Source organism: Diorhabda carinulata, chromosome 3 (genome assembly GCF_026250575.1).
Source record: "Diorhabda carinulata isolate Delta chromosome 3, icDioCari1.1, whole genome shotgun sequence".
Classification (NCBI taxonomy): domain Eukaryota; kingdom Metazoa; phylum Arthropoda; class Insecta; order Coleoptera; family Chrysomelidae; genus Diorhabda; species Diorhabda carinulata.
In genome coordinates, this window is record NC_079462.1 from 15940813 (window position 1) to 15954206 (window position 13394).

Consider the following 13394-nt stretch of genomic DNA (forward strand, 5'->3'; position numbering starts at 1 on the left):
CGTCGATTTACATCCGTTGAAGCCCATTGAGGTCGATTGTCACTTTGTGTTGAGTGAAAATTTTCTAAGTCTATCTTCCTAATTTGAAGTCGAATTTCAACATTTCTGATATATTTGAGTGAGTTTGCATCTTACTTTGTCAGATATCGTCGATTTACATCCGTTGAAGCCCATTGAGGTCGATTGTCACTTTGTGTTGAGTGAAAATTTTTTAAGTCTATCTTCCTAATTTGAAGTCGAATTTCAAAATTTCTCATATATTTGAGTGAGCTTGCATATAAATTGTCAGATATCGTCAATTAACATCCATTGAAGCCCATTGAGGTCGATTGTCACTTTGTGTTGAGTGAAAATTTTTTAATTCTATCATCCTAATTTGAAGTCGAATTTCAACATTTCTCATATATTTGAGTGAGTTTGCATCTTACTTTGTCAGATATCGTCGATTTACATCCGTAGAAGCCCATTGAGGTCGATTTTCACTTTGTGTTGAGTGAAAATTTTCTAAGTCTATCTTCCTAATTTGAAGTCGAATTTCAACATTTCTGATATATTTGAGTGAGTTTGCATCTAACTTTGTCAGATATCGTCAATTAACATCCATTGAAGCCCATTGAGGTCGATTGTCACTTTGTGTTGAGTGAAAATTTTCTAAGTCTATCTTCCTAATTTGAAGTCGAATTCCAACATTTCTGATATATTTGAGTGAGTTTGCATCTAACTTTGTCAGATATCGTCGATTAACATCCATTGAAGCTCATTGAGGTCGATTGTCACTTTGTGTTGAGTGAAAATTTCCTAAGTCTATCTTCCTAATTTGAAGTCGAATTTGAACATTTCTGATATATTTGAGTGAGTTTGCATCTAACTTTGTCAGATATCGTCGATTAACATCCATTGAAGCCCATTGAGGTCGATTGTCACTTTGTGTTGGGTGAAAATTTTCTAAGTCTATCTTCCTAATTTGAAGTCGAATTTCAACATTTCTGATATATTTGAGTGAGTTTGCATCTTACTTTGTCAGATATCGTCGATTTACATCCGTTGAAGCCCATTGAGGTCGATTGTCACTTTGTGTTGAGTGAAAATTTTCTAAGTCTATCTTCCTAATTTGAAGTCGAATTTCAACATTTCTGATATATTTGAGTGAGTTTGCATCTAACTTTGTCAGATATCGTCGATTTACATCCATTGAAGCCCATTGAGGTCGATTGTCACTTTGTGTTGATTGAAAATCTTCTAAGTCTATCTTCCTAATTTGAAGTCGAATTTCAACATTTCTGATATATTTGAGTGAGTTTGCATCTTACTTTGTCAGATATCGTCGATTTACATCCGTTGAAGCCCATTGAGGTCGATTGTCACTTTGTGTTGAGTGAAAATTTTCTAAGTCTATCTTCCTAATTTGAAGTCGAATTTCAACATTTCTGATATATTTGAGTGAGTTTGCATCTAACTTTGTCAGATATCGTCGATTTACATCCATTGAAGCCCATTGAGGTCGATTGTCACTTTGTGTTGAGTGAAAATTTTTTAAGTCTTTCATCCTAATTTGAAGTCGAATTTCAACATTTCTCATATATTTGAGTGAGTTTGCATCTTATTTTGTCAGATATCGTCGATTTACATCCGTAGAAGCCCATTGAGGTCGATTGTCACTTTGTGTTGAGTGAAAATTTTTTAAGTCTATCTTCCTAATTTGAAGTCGAATTTCAACATTTCTGATATATTTGAGTGAGTTTGCATCTAACTTTGTCAGATATCGTCAATTAACATCCATTGAAGCCCATTGAGGTCGATTGTCACTTTGTGTTGAGTGAAAATTTTTTAAGTCTATCATCCTAATTTGAAGTCGAATTTCAACATTTCTGATATATTTGAGTGAGTTTGCATCTAACTTTGTCAGATATCGTCGATTTACATCCATTGAAGCCCATTGAGGTCGATTGTCACTTTGTGTTGAGTGAAAATTTTTTAAGTCTATCTTCCTAATTTGAAGTCGAATTTCAACATTTCTCATATATTTGAGTGAGTTTGCATCTTACTTTGTCAGATATCGTCGATTTACATCCGTAGAAGCCCATTGAGGTCGATTGTCACTTTGTGTTGATTGAAAATCTTCTAAGTCTATCGTCCTAATTTGAAGTCGAATTTCAACATTTCTGATATATTTGAGTGAGTTTGCATCTTACTTTGTCAGATATCGTCGATTTACATCCGTTGAAGCCCATTGAGGTCGATTGTCACTTTGTGTTGAGTGAAAATTTTTTAAGTCTATCTTCCTAATTTGAAGTCGAATTTCAAAATTTCTCATATATTTGAGTGAGTTTGCATCTAAATTGTCAGATATCGTCAATTAACATCCATTGAAGCCCATTGAGGTCGATTGTCACTGTGTGTTGAGTGAAAATTTTCTAAGTCTATCTTCCTAATTTGAAGTCGAATTCCAACATTTCTGATATATTGGAGTGAGTTTGCATCTAACTTTGTCAGATATCGTCGATTAACATCCATTGAAGCTCATTGAGGTCGATTGTCACTTTGTGTTGAGTGAAAATTTTTTAAGTCTATCTTCCTAATTTGAAGTCGAATTTCAACATTTCTGATATATTTGAGTGAGTTTGCATCTAACTTTGTCAGATATCGTCAATTAACATCCATTGAAGCCCATTGAGGTCGATTGTCACTTTGTGTTGAGTGAAAATTTTTTAAGTCTATCATCCTAATTTGAAGTCGAATTTCAACATTTCTGATATATTTGAGTGAGTTTGCATCTAACTTTGTCAGATATCGTCGATTTACATCCATTGAAGCCCATTGAGGTCGATTGTCACTTTGTGTTGAGTGAAAATTTTTTAAGTCTATCTTCCTAATTTGAAGTCGAATTTCAACATTTCTCATATATTTGAGTGAGTTTGCATCTTACTTTGTCAGATATCGTCGATTTACATCCGTAGAAGCCCATTGAGGTCGATTGTCACTTTGTGTTGATTGAAAATTTTCTAAGTCTATCTTCCTAATTTGAAGTCGAATTTCAACATTTCTGATATATTTGAGTGAGTTTGCATCCTACTTTGTCAGATATCGTCGATTTACATCCGTTGAAGCCCATTGAGGTCGATTGTCACTTTGTGTTGAGTGAAAATTTTTTAAGTCTATCTTCCTAATTTGAAGTCGAATTTCAAAATTTCTCATATATTTGAGTGAGTTTACATCTAAATTGTCAGATATCGTCAATTAACATCCATTGAAGCCCATTGAGGTCGATTGTCACTGTGTGTTGAGTGAAAATTTCCTAAATCTATCATCCTAATTTGAAGCCGAATTTCAACATTTCTCATATATTTGAGTGAGTTTGCATCTTACTTTGTCAGATATCGTCGATTTACATCCGTAGAAGCCCATTGAGGTCGATTGTCACTTTGTGTTGATTGAAAATTTTCTAAGTCTATCTTCCTAATTTGAAGTCGAATTTCAACATTTCTGATATATTTGAGTGAGTTTGCATCTAACTTTGTCAGATATCGTCGATTAACATCCATTGAAGCCCATTGAGGTCGATTGTCACTCTGTGTTGAGTGAAAATTTTTTAAGTCTATCTTCCTAATTTGAAGTCGAATTTCAAAATTTCTCATATATTTGAGTGAGTTTGCATCTTACTTTGTCAGATATCGTCGATTTACATCCGTAGAAGCCCATTGAGGTCGATTGTCACTTTGTGTTGAGTGAAAATTTTCTAAGTCTATCTTCCTAATTTGAAGTCGAATTTCAACATATCTGATATATTTGAGTGAGTTTGCATCTAACTTTGTCAGATATCGTCGATTAACATCCATTGAAGCCCATTGAGGTCGATTGTCACTCTGTGTTGAGTGAAAATTTTTTAAGTCTATCATCCTAATTTTAAGTCGAATTTCAACATTTCTCATATATTTGAGTGAGTTTGCATCTTACTTTGTCAGATATCGTCGATTTACATCCGTAGAAGCCCATTGAGGTCGATTGTCACTTTGTGTTGAGTGAAAATTTTCTAAGTCTATCTTCCTAATTTGAAGTCGAATTTCAACATTTCTGATATATTTGAGTAAGTTTGCATCTAACTTTGTCAGATATCGTCAATTAACATCCATTGAAGCCCATTGAGGTCGATTGTCACTTTGTGTTGAGTGAAAATTTTTTAAGTCTATCATCCTAATTTGAAGTCGAATTTCAACATTTCTTATATATTTGAGTGAGTTTGCATCTAAATTTTGTCAGATATCGTCGATTTACATCCATTGAAGCCGATTGTCACTTTGTGTTGAGTGAAAATTTTTTAAGTCTATCTTCCTAATTTGAAGTCGAATTTCAAAATTTCCCATAAATTTGAGTGAGTTTGCATCTAACTTTGTCAGATATCGTCGATTAACATCCATTGAAGCCCATTGAGGTCGATTGTCACTTTGTGTTGAGTGAAAATTTTTTAAGTCTATCATCCTAATTTGAAGTCGAATTTCAACATTTCTCATATATTTGAGTGAGTTTGCATCTTACTTTGTCAGATATCGTCGATTTACATCCGTTGAAGCCCATTGAGGTCGATTGTCACTTTGTGTTGATTGAAAATCTTCTAAGTCTATCTTCCTAATTTGAAGTCGAATTTCAACATTTCTGATATATTTGAGTGAGTTTGCATCTAACTTTGTCAGATATCGTTGATTAACATCCATTGAAGCCCATTGAGGTCGATTGTCACTTTGTGTTGAGTGGAAATTTTTTAAGTCTATCTTCCTAATTTGAAGTCGAATTTCAAAATTTCTCATATATTTGAGTGAGTTTGCATCTAAATTGTCAGATATCGTCAATTAACATCCATTGAAGCCCATTGAGGTCGATTGTCACTTTGTGTTGAGTGGAAATTTTTTAAGTCTATCTTCCTAATTTGAAGTCGAATTTCAACATTTCTGATATATTTGAGTGAGTTTGCATCTTACTTTGTCAGATATCGTCGATTTACATCCGTTGAAGCCCATTGAGGTCGATTGTCACTTTGTGTTGATTGAAAATTTTCTAAGTCTATCTTCCTAATTTGAAGTCGAATTTCAACATTTCTCATATATTTGAGTGAGATTGCACCTAACTTTGTCAGATATCGTCGATTTTCATCCATTGAAGCCCATTGAGGTCGATTGTCACTTTGTGTTGAGTGGAAATTTTCTAAGTCTATCTTCCTAATTTGAAGTCGAATTTCAACATTTCTGATATATTTGAGTGAGTTTGCATCTAACTTTGTCAGATATCGTCAATTAACATCCATTGAAGCCCATTGAGGTCGATTGTCACTTTGTGTTGAGTGAAAATTTTTTAAGTCTATCATCCTAATTTGAAGTCGAATTTCAACATTTCTGATATATTTGAGTGAGTTTGCATCTAACTTTGTCAGATATCGTCGATTTACATCCTTTGAAGCCCATTGAGGTCGATTGTCACTTTGTGTTGAGTGAAAATTTTTTAAGTCTATCTTCCTAATTTGAAGTCGAATTTCAACATTTCTCATATATTTGAGTGAGTTTGCATCTTACTTTGTCAGATATCGTCGATTTACATCCGTAGAAGCCCATTGAGGTCGATTGTCACTTTGTGTTGAGTGAAAATTTTCTAAGTCTATCTTCCTAATTTGAAGTCGAATTTCAACATTTCTGATATATTTGAGTGAGTTTGCATCTAACTTTGTCAGATATCGTCGATTTACATCCGTTGAAGCCCATTGAGGTCGATTGTCACTTTGTGTTGATTGAAAATTTTCTAAGTCTATCTTCCTAATTTGAAGTCGAATTTCAACATTTCTGATATATTTGAGTGAGTTTGCATCTAACTTTGTCAGATATCGTCGATTAACATCCATTGAAGCCCATTGAGGTCGATTGTCACTCTGTGTTGAGTGAAAATTTTTTAAGTCTATCTTCCTAATTTGAAGTCGAATTTCAAAATTTCTCATATATTTGAGTGAGTTTGCATCTTACTTTGTCAGATATCGTCGATTTACATCCGTAGAAGCCCATTGAGGTCGATTGTCACTTTGTGTTGATTGAAAATTTTCTAAGTCTATCTTCCTAATTTGAAGTCGAATTTCAACATTTCTGATATATTTGAGTGAGTTTGCATCTAACTTTGTCAGATATCGTCGATTAACATCCATTGAAGCCCATTGAGGTCGATTGTCACTCTGTGTTGAGTGAAAATTTTTTAAGTCTATCTTCCTAATTTGAAGTCGAATTTCAACATTTCTGATATATTTGAGTGAGTTTGCATCTAACTTTGTCAGATATCGTCGATTTACATCCGTTGAAGCCCATTGAGGTCGATTGTCACTTTGTGTTGATTGAAAATTTTCTAAGTCTATCTTCCTAATTTGAAGTCGAATTTCAACATTTCTGATATATTTGAGTGAGTTTGCATCTAACTTTGTCAGATATCGTCGATTAACATCCATTGAAGCCCATTGAGGTCGATTGTCACTCTGTGTTGAGTGAAAATTTTTTAAGTCTATCTTCCTAATTTGAAGTCGAATTTCAAAATTTCTCATATATTTGAGTGAGTTTGCATCTTACTTTGTCAGATATCGTCGATTTACATCCGTAGAAGCCCATTGAGGTCGATTGTCACTTTGTGTTGAGTGAAAATTTTCTAAGTCTATCTTCCTAATTTGAAGTCGAATTTCAACATTTCTGATATATTTGAGTGAGTTTGCATCTAACTTTGTCAGATATCGTCGATTAACATCCATTGAAGCCCATTGAGGTCGATTGTCACTCTGTGTTGAGTGAAAATTTTTTAAGTCTATCATCCTAATTTGAAGTCGAATTTCAACATTTCTCATATATTTGAGTGAGTTTGCATCTTACTTTGTCAGATATCGTCGATTTACATCCGTAGAAGCCCATTGAGGTCGATTGTCACTTTGTGTTGAGTGAAAATTTTCTAAGTCTATCTTCCTAATTTGAAGTCGAATTTCAACATTTCTGATATATTTGAGTAAGTTTGCATCTAACTTTGTCAGATATCGTCAATTAACATCCATTGAAGCCCATTGAGGTCGATTGTCACTTTGTGTTGAGTGAAAATTTTTTAAGTCTATCATCCTAATTTGAAGTCGAATTTCAACATTTCTTATATATTTGAGTGAGTTTGCATCTAAATTTTGTCAGATATCGTCGATTTACATCCATTGAAGCCCATTGAAGTCGATTGTCACTTTGTGTTGAGTGAAAATTTTTTAAGTCTATCTTCCTAATTTGAAGTCGAATTTCAAAATTTCTCATAAATTTGAGTGAGTTTGCATCTAACTTTGTCAGATATCGTCGATTAACATCCATTGAAGCCCATTGAGGTCGATTGTCACTTTGTGTTGAGTGAAAATTTTTTAAGTCTATCATCCTAATTTGAAGTCGAATTTCAACATTTCTCATATATTTGAGTGAGTTTGCATCTTACTTTGTCAGATATCGTCGATTTACATCCGTTGAAGCCCATTGAGGTCGATTGTCACTTTGTGTTGATTGAAAATCTTCTAAGTCTATCTTCCTAATTTGAAGTCGAATTTCAACATTTCTGATATATTTGAGTGAGTTTGCATCTAACTTTGTCAGATATCGTTGATTAACATCCATTGAAGCCCATTGAGGTCGATTGTCACTTTGTGTTGAGTGGAAATTTTTTAAGTCTATCTTCCTAATTTGAAGTCGAATTTCAACATTTCTGATATATTTGAGTGAGTTTGCATCTTACTTTGTCAGATATCGTCGATTTACATCCGTTGAAGCCCATTGAGGTCGATTGTCACTTTGTGTTGATTGAAAATTTTCTAAGTCTATCTTCCTAATTTGAAGTCGAATTTCAACATTTCTCATATATTTGAGTGAGATTGCACCTAACTTTGTCAGATATCGTCGATTTTCATCCATTGAAGCCCATTGAGGTCGATTGTCACTTTGTGTTGAGTGGAAATTTTCTAAGTCTATCTTCCTAATTTGAAGTCGAATTTCAACATTTCTGATATATTTGAGTGAGTTTGCATCTAACTTTGTCAGATATCGTCGATTAACATCCATTGAAGCCCATTGAGGTCGATTGTCACTTTGTGTTGAGTGAAAATTTTTTAAGTCTATCTTCCTAATTTGAAGTCGAATTTCAACATTTCTGATATATTTGAGTGAGTTTGCATCTAACTTTGTCAGATATCGTCAATTAACATCCATTGAAGCCCATTGAGGTCGATTGTCACTTTGTGTTGAGTGAAAATTTTTTAAGTCTATCATCCTAATTTGAAGTCGAATTTCAACATTTCTGATATATTTGAGTGAGTTTGCATCTAACTTTGTCAGATATCGTCGATTTACATCCTTTGAAGCCCATTGAGGTCGATTGTCACTTTGTGTTGAGTGAAAATTTTTTAAGTCTATCTTCCTAATTTGAAGTCGAATTTCAACATTTCTCATATATTTGAGTGAGTTTGCATCTTACTTTGTCAGATATCGTCGATTTACATCCGTAGAAGCCCATTGAGGTCGATTGTCACTTTGTGTTGAGTGAAAATTTTCTAAGTCTATCTTCCTAATTTGAAGTCGAATTTCAACATTTCTGATATATTTGAGTGAGTTTGCATCTAACTTTGTCAGATATCGTCGATTTACATCCGTTGAAGCCCATTGAGGTCGATTGTCACTTTGTGTTGATTGAAAATTTTCTAAGTCTATCTTCCTAATTTGAAGTCGAATTTCAACATTTCTGATATATTTGAGTGAGTTTGCATTTAACTTTGTCAGATATCGTCGATTAACATCCATTGAAGCCCATTGAGGTCGATTGTCACTCTATGTTGAGTGAAAATTTTTTAAGTCTATCTTCCTAATTTGAAGTCGAATTTCAAAATTTCTCATATATTTGAGTGAGTTTGCATCTTACTTTGTCAGATATCGTCGATTTACATCCGTAGAAGCCCATTGAGGTCGATTGTCACTTTGTGTTGAGTGAAAATTTTCTAAGTCTATCTTCCTAATTTGAAGTCGAATTTCAACATTTCTGATATATTTGAGTGAGTTTGCATCTAACTTTGTCAGATATCGTCGATTAACATCCATTGAAGCTCATTGAGGTCGATTGTCACTTTGTGTTGAGTGAAAATTTCCTAAGTCTATCTTCCTAATTTGAAGTCGAATTTGAACATTTCTCATATATTTGAGTGAGTTTGCATCTAACTTTATCAGATATCGTCGATTAACATCCATTGAAGCTCATTGAGGTCGATTGTCACTTTGTGTTGAGTGAAAATTTCCTAAGTCTATCTTCCTAATTTGAAGTCGAATTTGAACATTTCTGATATATTTGAGTGAGTTTGCATCTAACTTTGTCAGATATCGTCGATTAACATCCATTGAAGCCCATTGAGTTCGATTGTCACTTTGTGTTGGGTGAAAATTTTCTAAGTCTATCTTCCTAATTTGAAGTCGAATTTCAACATTTCTGATATATTTGAGTGAGTTTGCATCTTACTTTGTCAGATATCGTCGATTTACATCCGTTGAAGCCCATTGAGGTCGATTGTCACTTTGTGTTGAGTGAAAATTTTCTAAGTCTATCTTCCTAATTTGAAGTCGAATTTCAACATTTCTGATATATTTGAGTGAGTTTGCATCTAACTTTGTCAGATATCGTCGATTTACATCCGTTGAAGCCCATTGAGGTCGATTGTCACTTTGTGTGGAGTGAAAATTTTTTAAGTCTATCTTCCTAATTTGAAGTCGAATTTCAACATTTCTGATATATTTGAGTGAGTTTGCATCTTACTTTGTCAGATATCGTCGATTTACATCCGTTGAAGCCCATTGAGGTCGATTGTCACTTTGTGTTGATTGAAAATTTTCTAAGTCTATCTTCCTAATTTGAAGTCGAATTTCAACATTTCTGATATATTTGAGTGAGTTTGCATCTTACTTTGTCAGATATCGTCGATTTACATCCGTTGAAGCCCATTGAGGTCGATTGTCACTTTGTGTTGAGTGAAAATTTTCTAAGTCTATCTTCCTAATTTGAAGTCGAATTTCAACATTTCTGATATATTTGAGTGAGTTTGCATCTTACTTTGTCAGATATCGTCGATTTACATCCGTAGAAGCCCATTGAGGTCGATTGTCACTTTGTGTTGATTGAAAATTTTCTAAGTCTATCTTCCTAATTTGAAGTCGAATTTCAACATTTCTGATATATTTGAGTGAGTTTGCATCTAACTTTGTCAGATATCGTCGATTTACATCCGTAGAAGCCCATTGAGGTCGATTGTCACTTTGTGTTGAGTGAAAATTTTCTAAGTCTATCTTCCTAATTTGAAGTCGAATTTCAACATTTCTGATATATTTGAGTGAGTTTGCATCTAACTTTGTCAGATATCGTCGATTAACATCCATTGAAGCCCATTGAGGTCGATTGTCACTCTGTGTTGAGTGAAAATTTTTTAAGTCTATCTTCCTAATTTGAAGTCGAATTTCAAAATTTTTCATATATTTGAGTGAGTTTGCATCTTACTTTGTCAGATATCGTCGATTTACATCCGTAGAAGCCCATTGAGGTCGATTGTCACTTTGTGTTGATTGAAAATTTTCTAAGTCTATCTTCCTAATTTGAAGTCGAATTTCAACATTTCTGATATATTTGAGTGAGTTTGCATCTAACTTTGTCAGATATCGTCGATTAACATCCATTGAAGCCCATTGAGGTCGATTGTCACTCTGTGTTGAGTGAAAATTTTTTAAGTCTATCTTCCTAATTTGAAGTCGAATTTCAAAATTTCTCATATATTTGAGTGAGTTTGCATCTTACTTTGTCAGATATCGTCGATTTACATCCGTAGAAGCCCATTGAGGTCGATTGTCACTTTGTGTTGAGTGAAAATTTTCTAAGTCTATCTTCCTAATTTGAAGTCGAATTTCAACATTTCTGATATATTTGAGTGAGTTTGCATCTTACTTTGTCAGATATCGTCGATTAACATCCATTGAAGCCCATTGAGGTCGATTGTCACTTTGTGTTGAGTGAAAATTTTCTAAGTCTATCTTCCTAATTTGAAGTCGAATTTCAACATTTCTGATATATTTGAGTGAGTTTGCATCTAACTTTGTCAGATATCGTCGATTAACATCCATTGAAGCTCATTGAGGTCGATTGTCACTTTGTGTTGAGTGAAAATTTCCTAAGTCTATCTTCCTAATTTGAAGTCGAATTTCAACATTTCTGATATATTTGAGTGAGTTTGCATCTTACTTTGTCAGATATCGTCGATTTACATCCGTTGAAGCCCATTGAGGTCGATTGTCACTTTGTGTTGAGTGAAAATTTTCTAAGTCTATCTTCCTAATTTGAAGTCGAATTTCAACATTTCTGATATATTTGAGTGAGTTTGCATCTTACTTTGTCAGATATCGTCGATTTACATCCGTTGAAGCCCATTGAGGTCGATTGTCACTTTGTGTTGAGTGAAAATTTTTTAAGTCTATCTTCCTAATTTGAAGTCGAATTTCAAAATTTCTCATATATTTGAGTGAGCTTGCATATAAATTGTCAGATATCGTCAATTAACATCCATTGAAGCCCATTGAGGTCGATTGTCACTTTGTGTTGAGTGAAAATTTTTTAATTCTATCATCCTAATTTGAAGTCGAATTTCAACATTTCTCATATATTTGAGTGAGTTTGCATCTTACTTTGTCAGATATCGTCGATTTACATCCGTAGAAGCCCATTGAGGTCGATTTTCACTTTGTGTTGAGTGAAAATTTTCTAAGTCTATCTTCCTAATTTGAAGTCGAATTTCAACATTTCTGATATATTTGAGTGAGTTTGCATCTAACTTTGTCAGATATCGTCAATTAACATCCATTGAAGCCCATTGAGGTCGATTGTCACTTTGTGTTGAGTGAAAATTTTCTAAGTCTATCTTCCTAATTTGAAGTCGAATTTCAACATTTCTGATATATTTGAGTGAGTTTGCATCTAACTTTGTCAGATATTGTCGATTTACATCCATTGAAGCCCATTGAGGTCGATTGTCACTTTGTGTTGATTGAAAATCTTCTAAGTCTATCTTCCTAATTTGAAGTCGAATTTCAACATTTCTGATATATTTGAGTGAGTTTGCATCTTACTTTGTCAGATATCGTCGATTAACATCCATTGAAGCCCATTGAGGTCGATTGTCACTTTGTGTTGAGTGAAAATTTTCTAAGTCTATCTTCCTAATTTGAAGTCGAATTTCAACATTTCTGATATATTTGAGTGAGTTTGCATCTAACTTTGTCAGATATCGTCGATTAACATCCATTGAAGCTCATTGAGGTCGATTGTCACTTTGTGTTGAGTGAAAATTTCCTAAGTCTATCTTCCTAATTTGAAGTCGAATTTCAACATTTCTGATATATTTGAGTGAGTTTGCATCTTACTTTGTCAGATATCGTCGATTTACATCCGTTGAAGCCCATTGAGGTCGATTGTCACTTTGTGTTGAGTGAAAATTTTCTAAGTCTATCTTCCTAATTTGAAGTCGAATTTCAACATTTCTGATATATTTGAGTGAGTTTGCATCTTACTTTGTCAGATATCGTCGATTTACATCCGTTGAAGCCCATTGAGGTCGATTGTCACTTTGTGTTGAGTGAAAATTTTTTAAGTCTATCTTCCTAATTTGAAGTCGAATTTCAAAATTTCTCATATATTTGAGTGAGCTTGCATATAAATTGTCAGATATCGTCAATTAACATCCATTGAAGCCCATTGAGGTCGATTGTCACTTTGTGTTGAGTGAAAATTTTTTAATTCTATCATCCTAATTTGAAGTCGAATTTCAACATTTCTCATATATTTGAGTGAGTTTGCATCTTACTTTGTCAGATATCGTCGATTTACATCCGTAGAAGCCCATTGAGGTCGATTTTCACTTTGTGTTGAGTGAAAATTTTCTAAGTCTATCTTCCTAATTTGAAGTCGAATTTCAACATTTCTGATATATTTGAGTGAGTTTGCATCTAACTTTGTCAGATATCGTCAATTAACATCCATTGAAGCCCATTGAGGTCGATTGTCACTTTGTGTTGAGTGAAAATTTTCTAAGTCTATCTTCCTAATTTGAAGTCGAATTCCAACATTTCTGATATATTTGAGTGAGTTTGCATCTAACTTTGTCAGATATCGTCGATTAACATCCATTGAAGCTCATTGAGGTCGATTGTCACTTTGTGTTGAGTGAAAATTTCCTAAGTCTATCTTCCTAATTTGAAGTCGAATTTGAACATTTCTGATATATTTGAGTGAGTTTGCATCTAACTTTGTCAGATATCGTCGATTAACATCCATTGAAGCCCATTGAG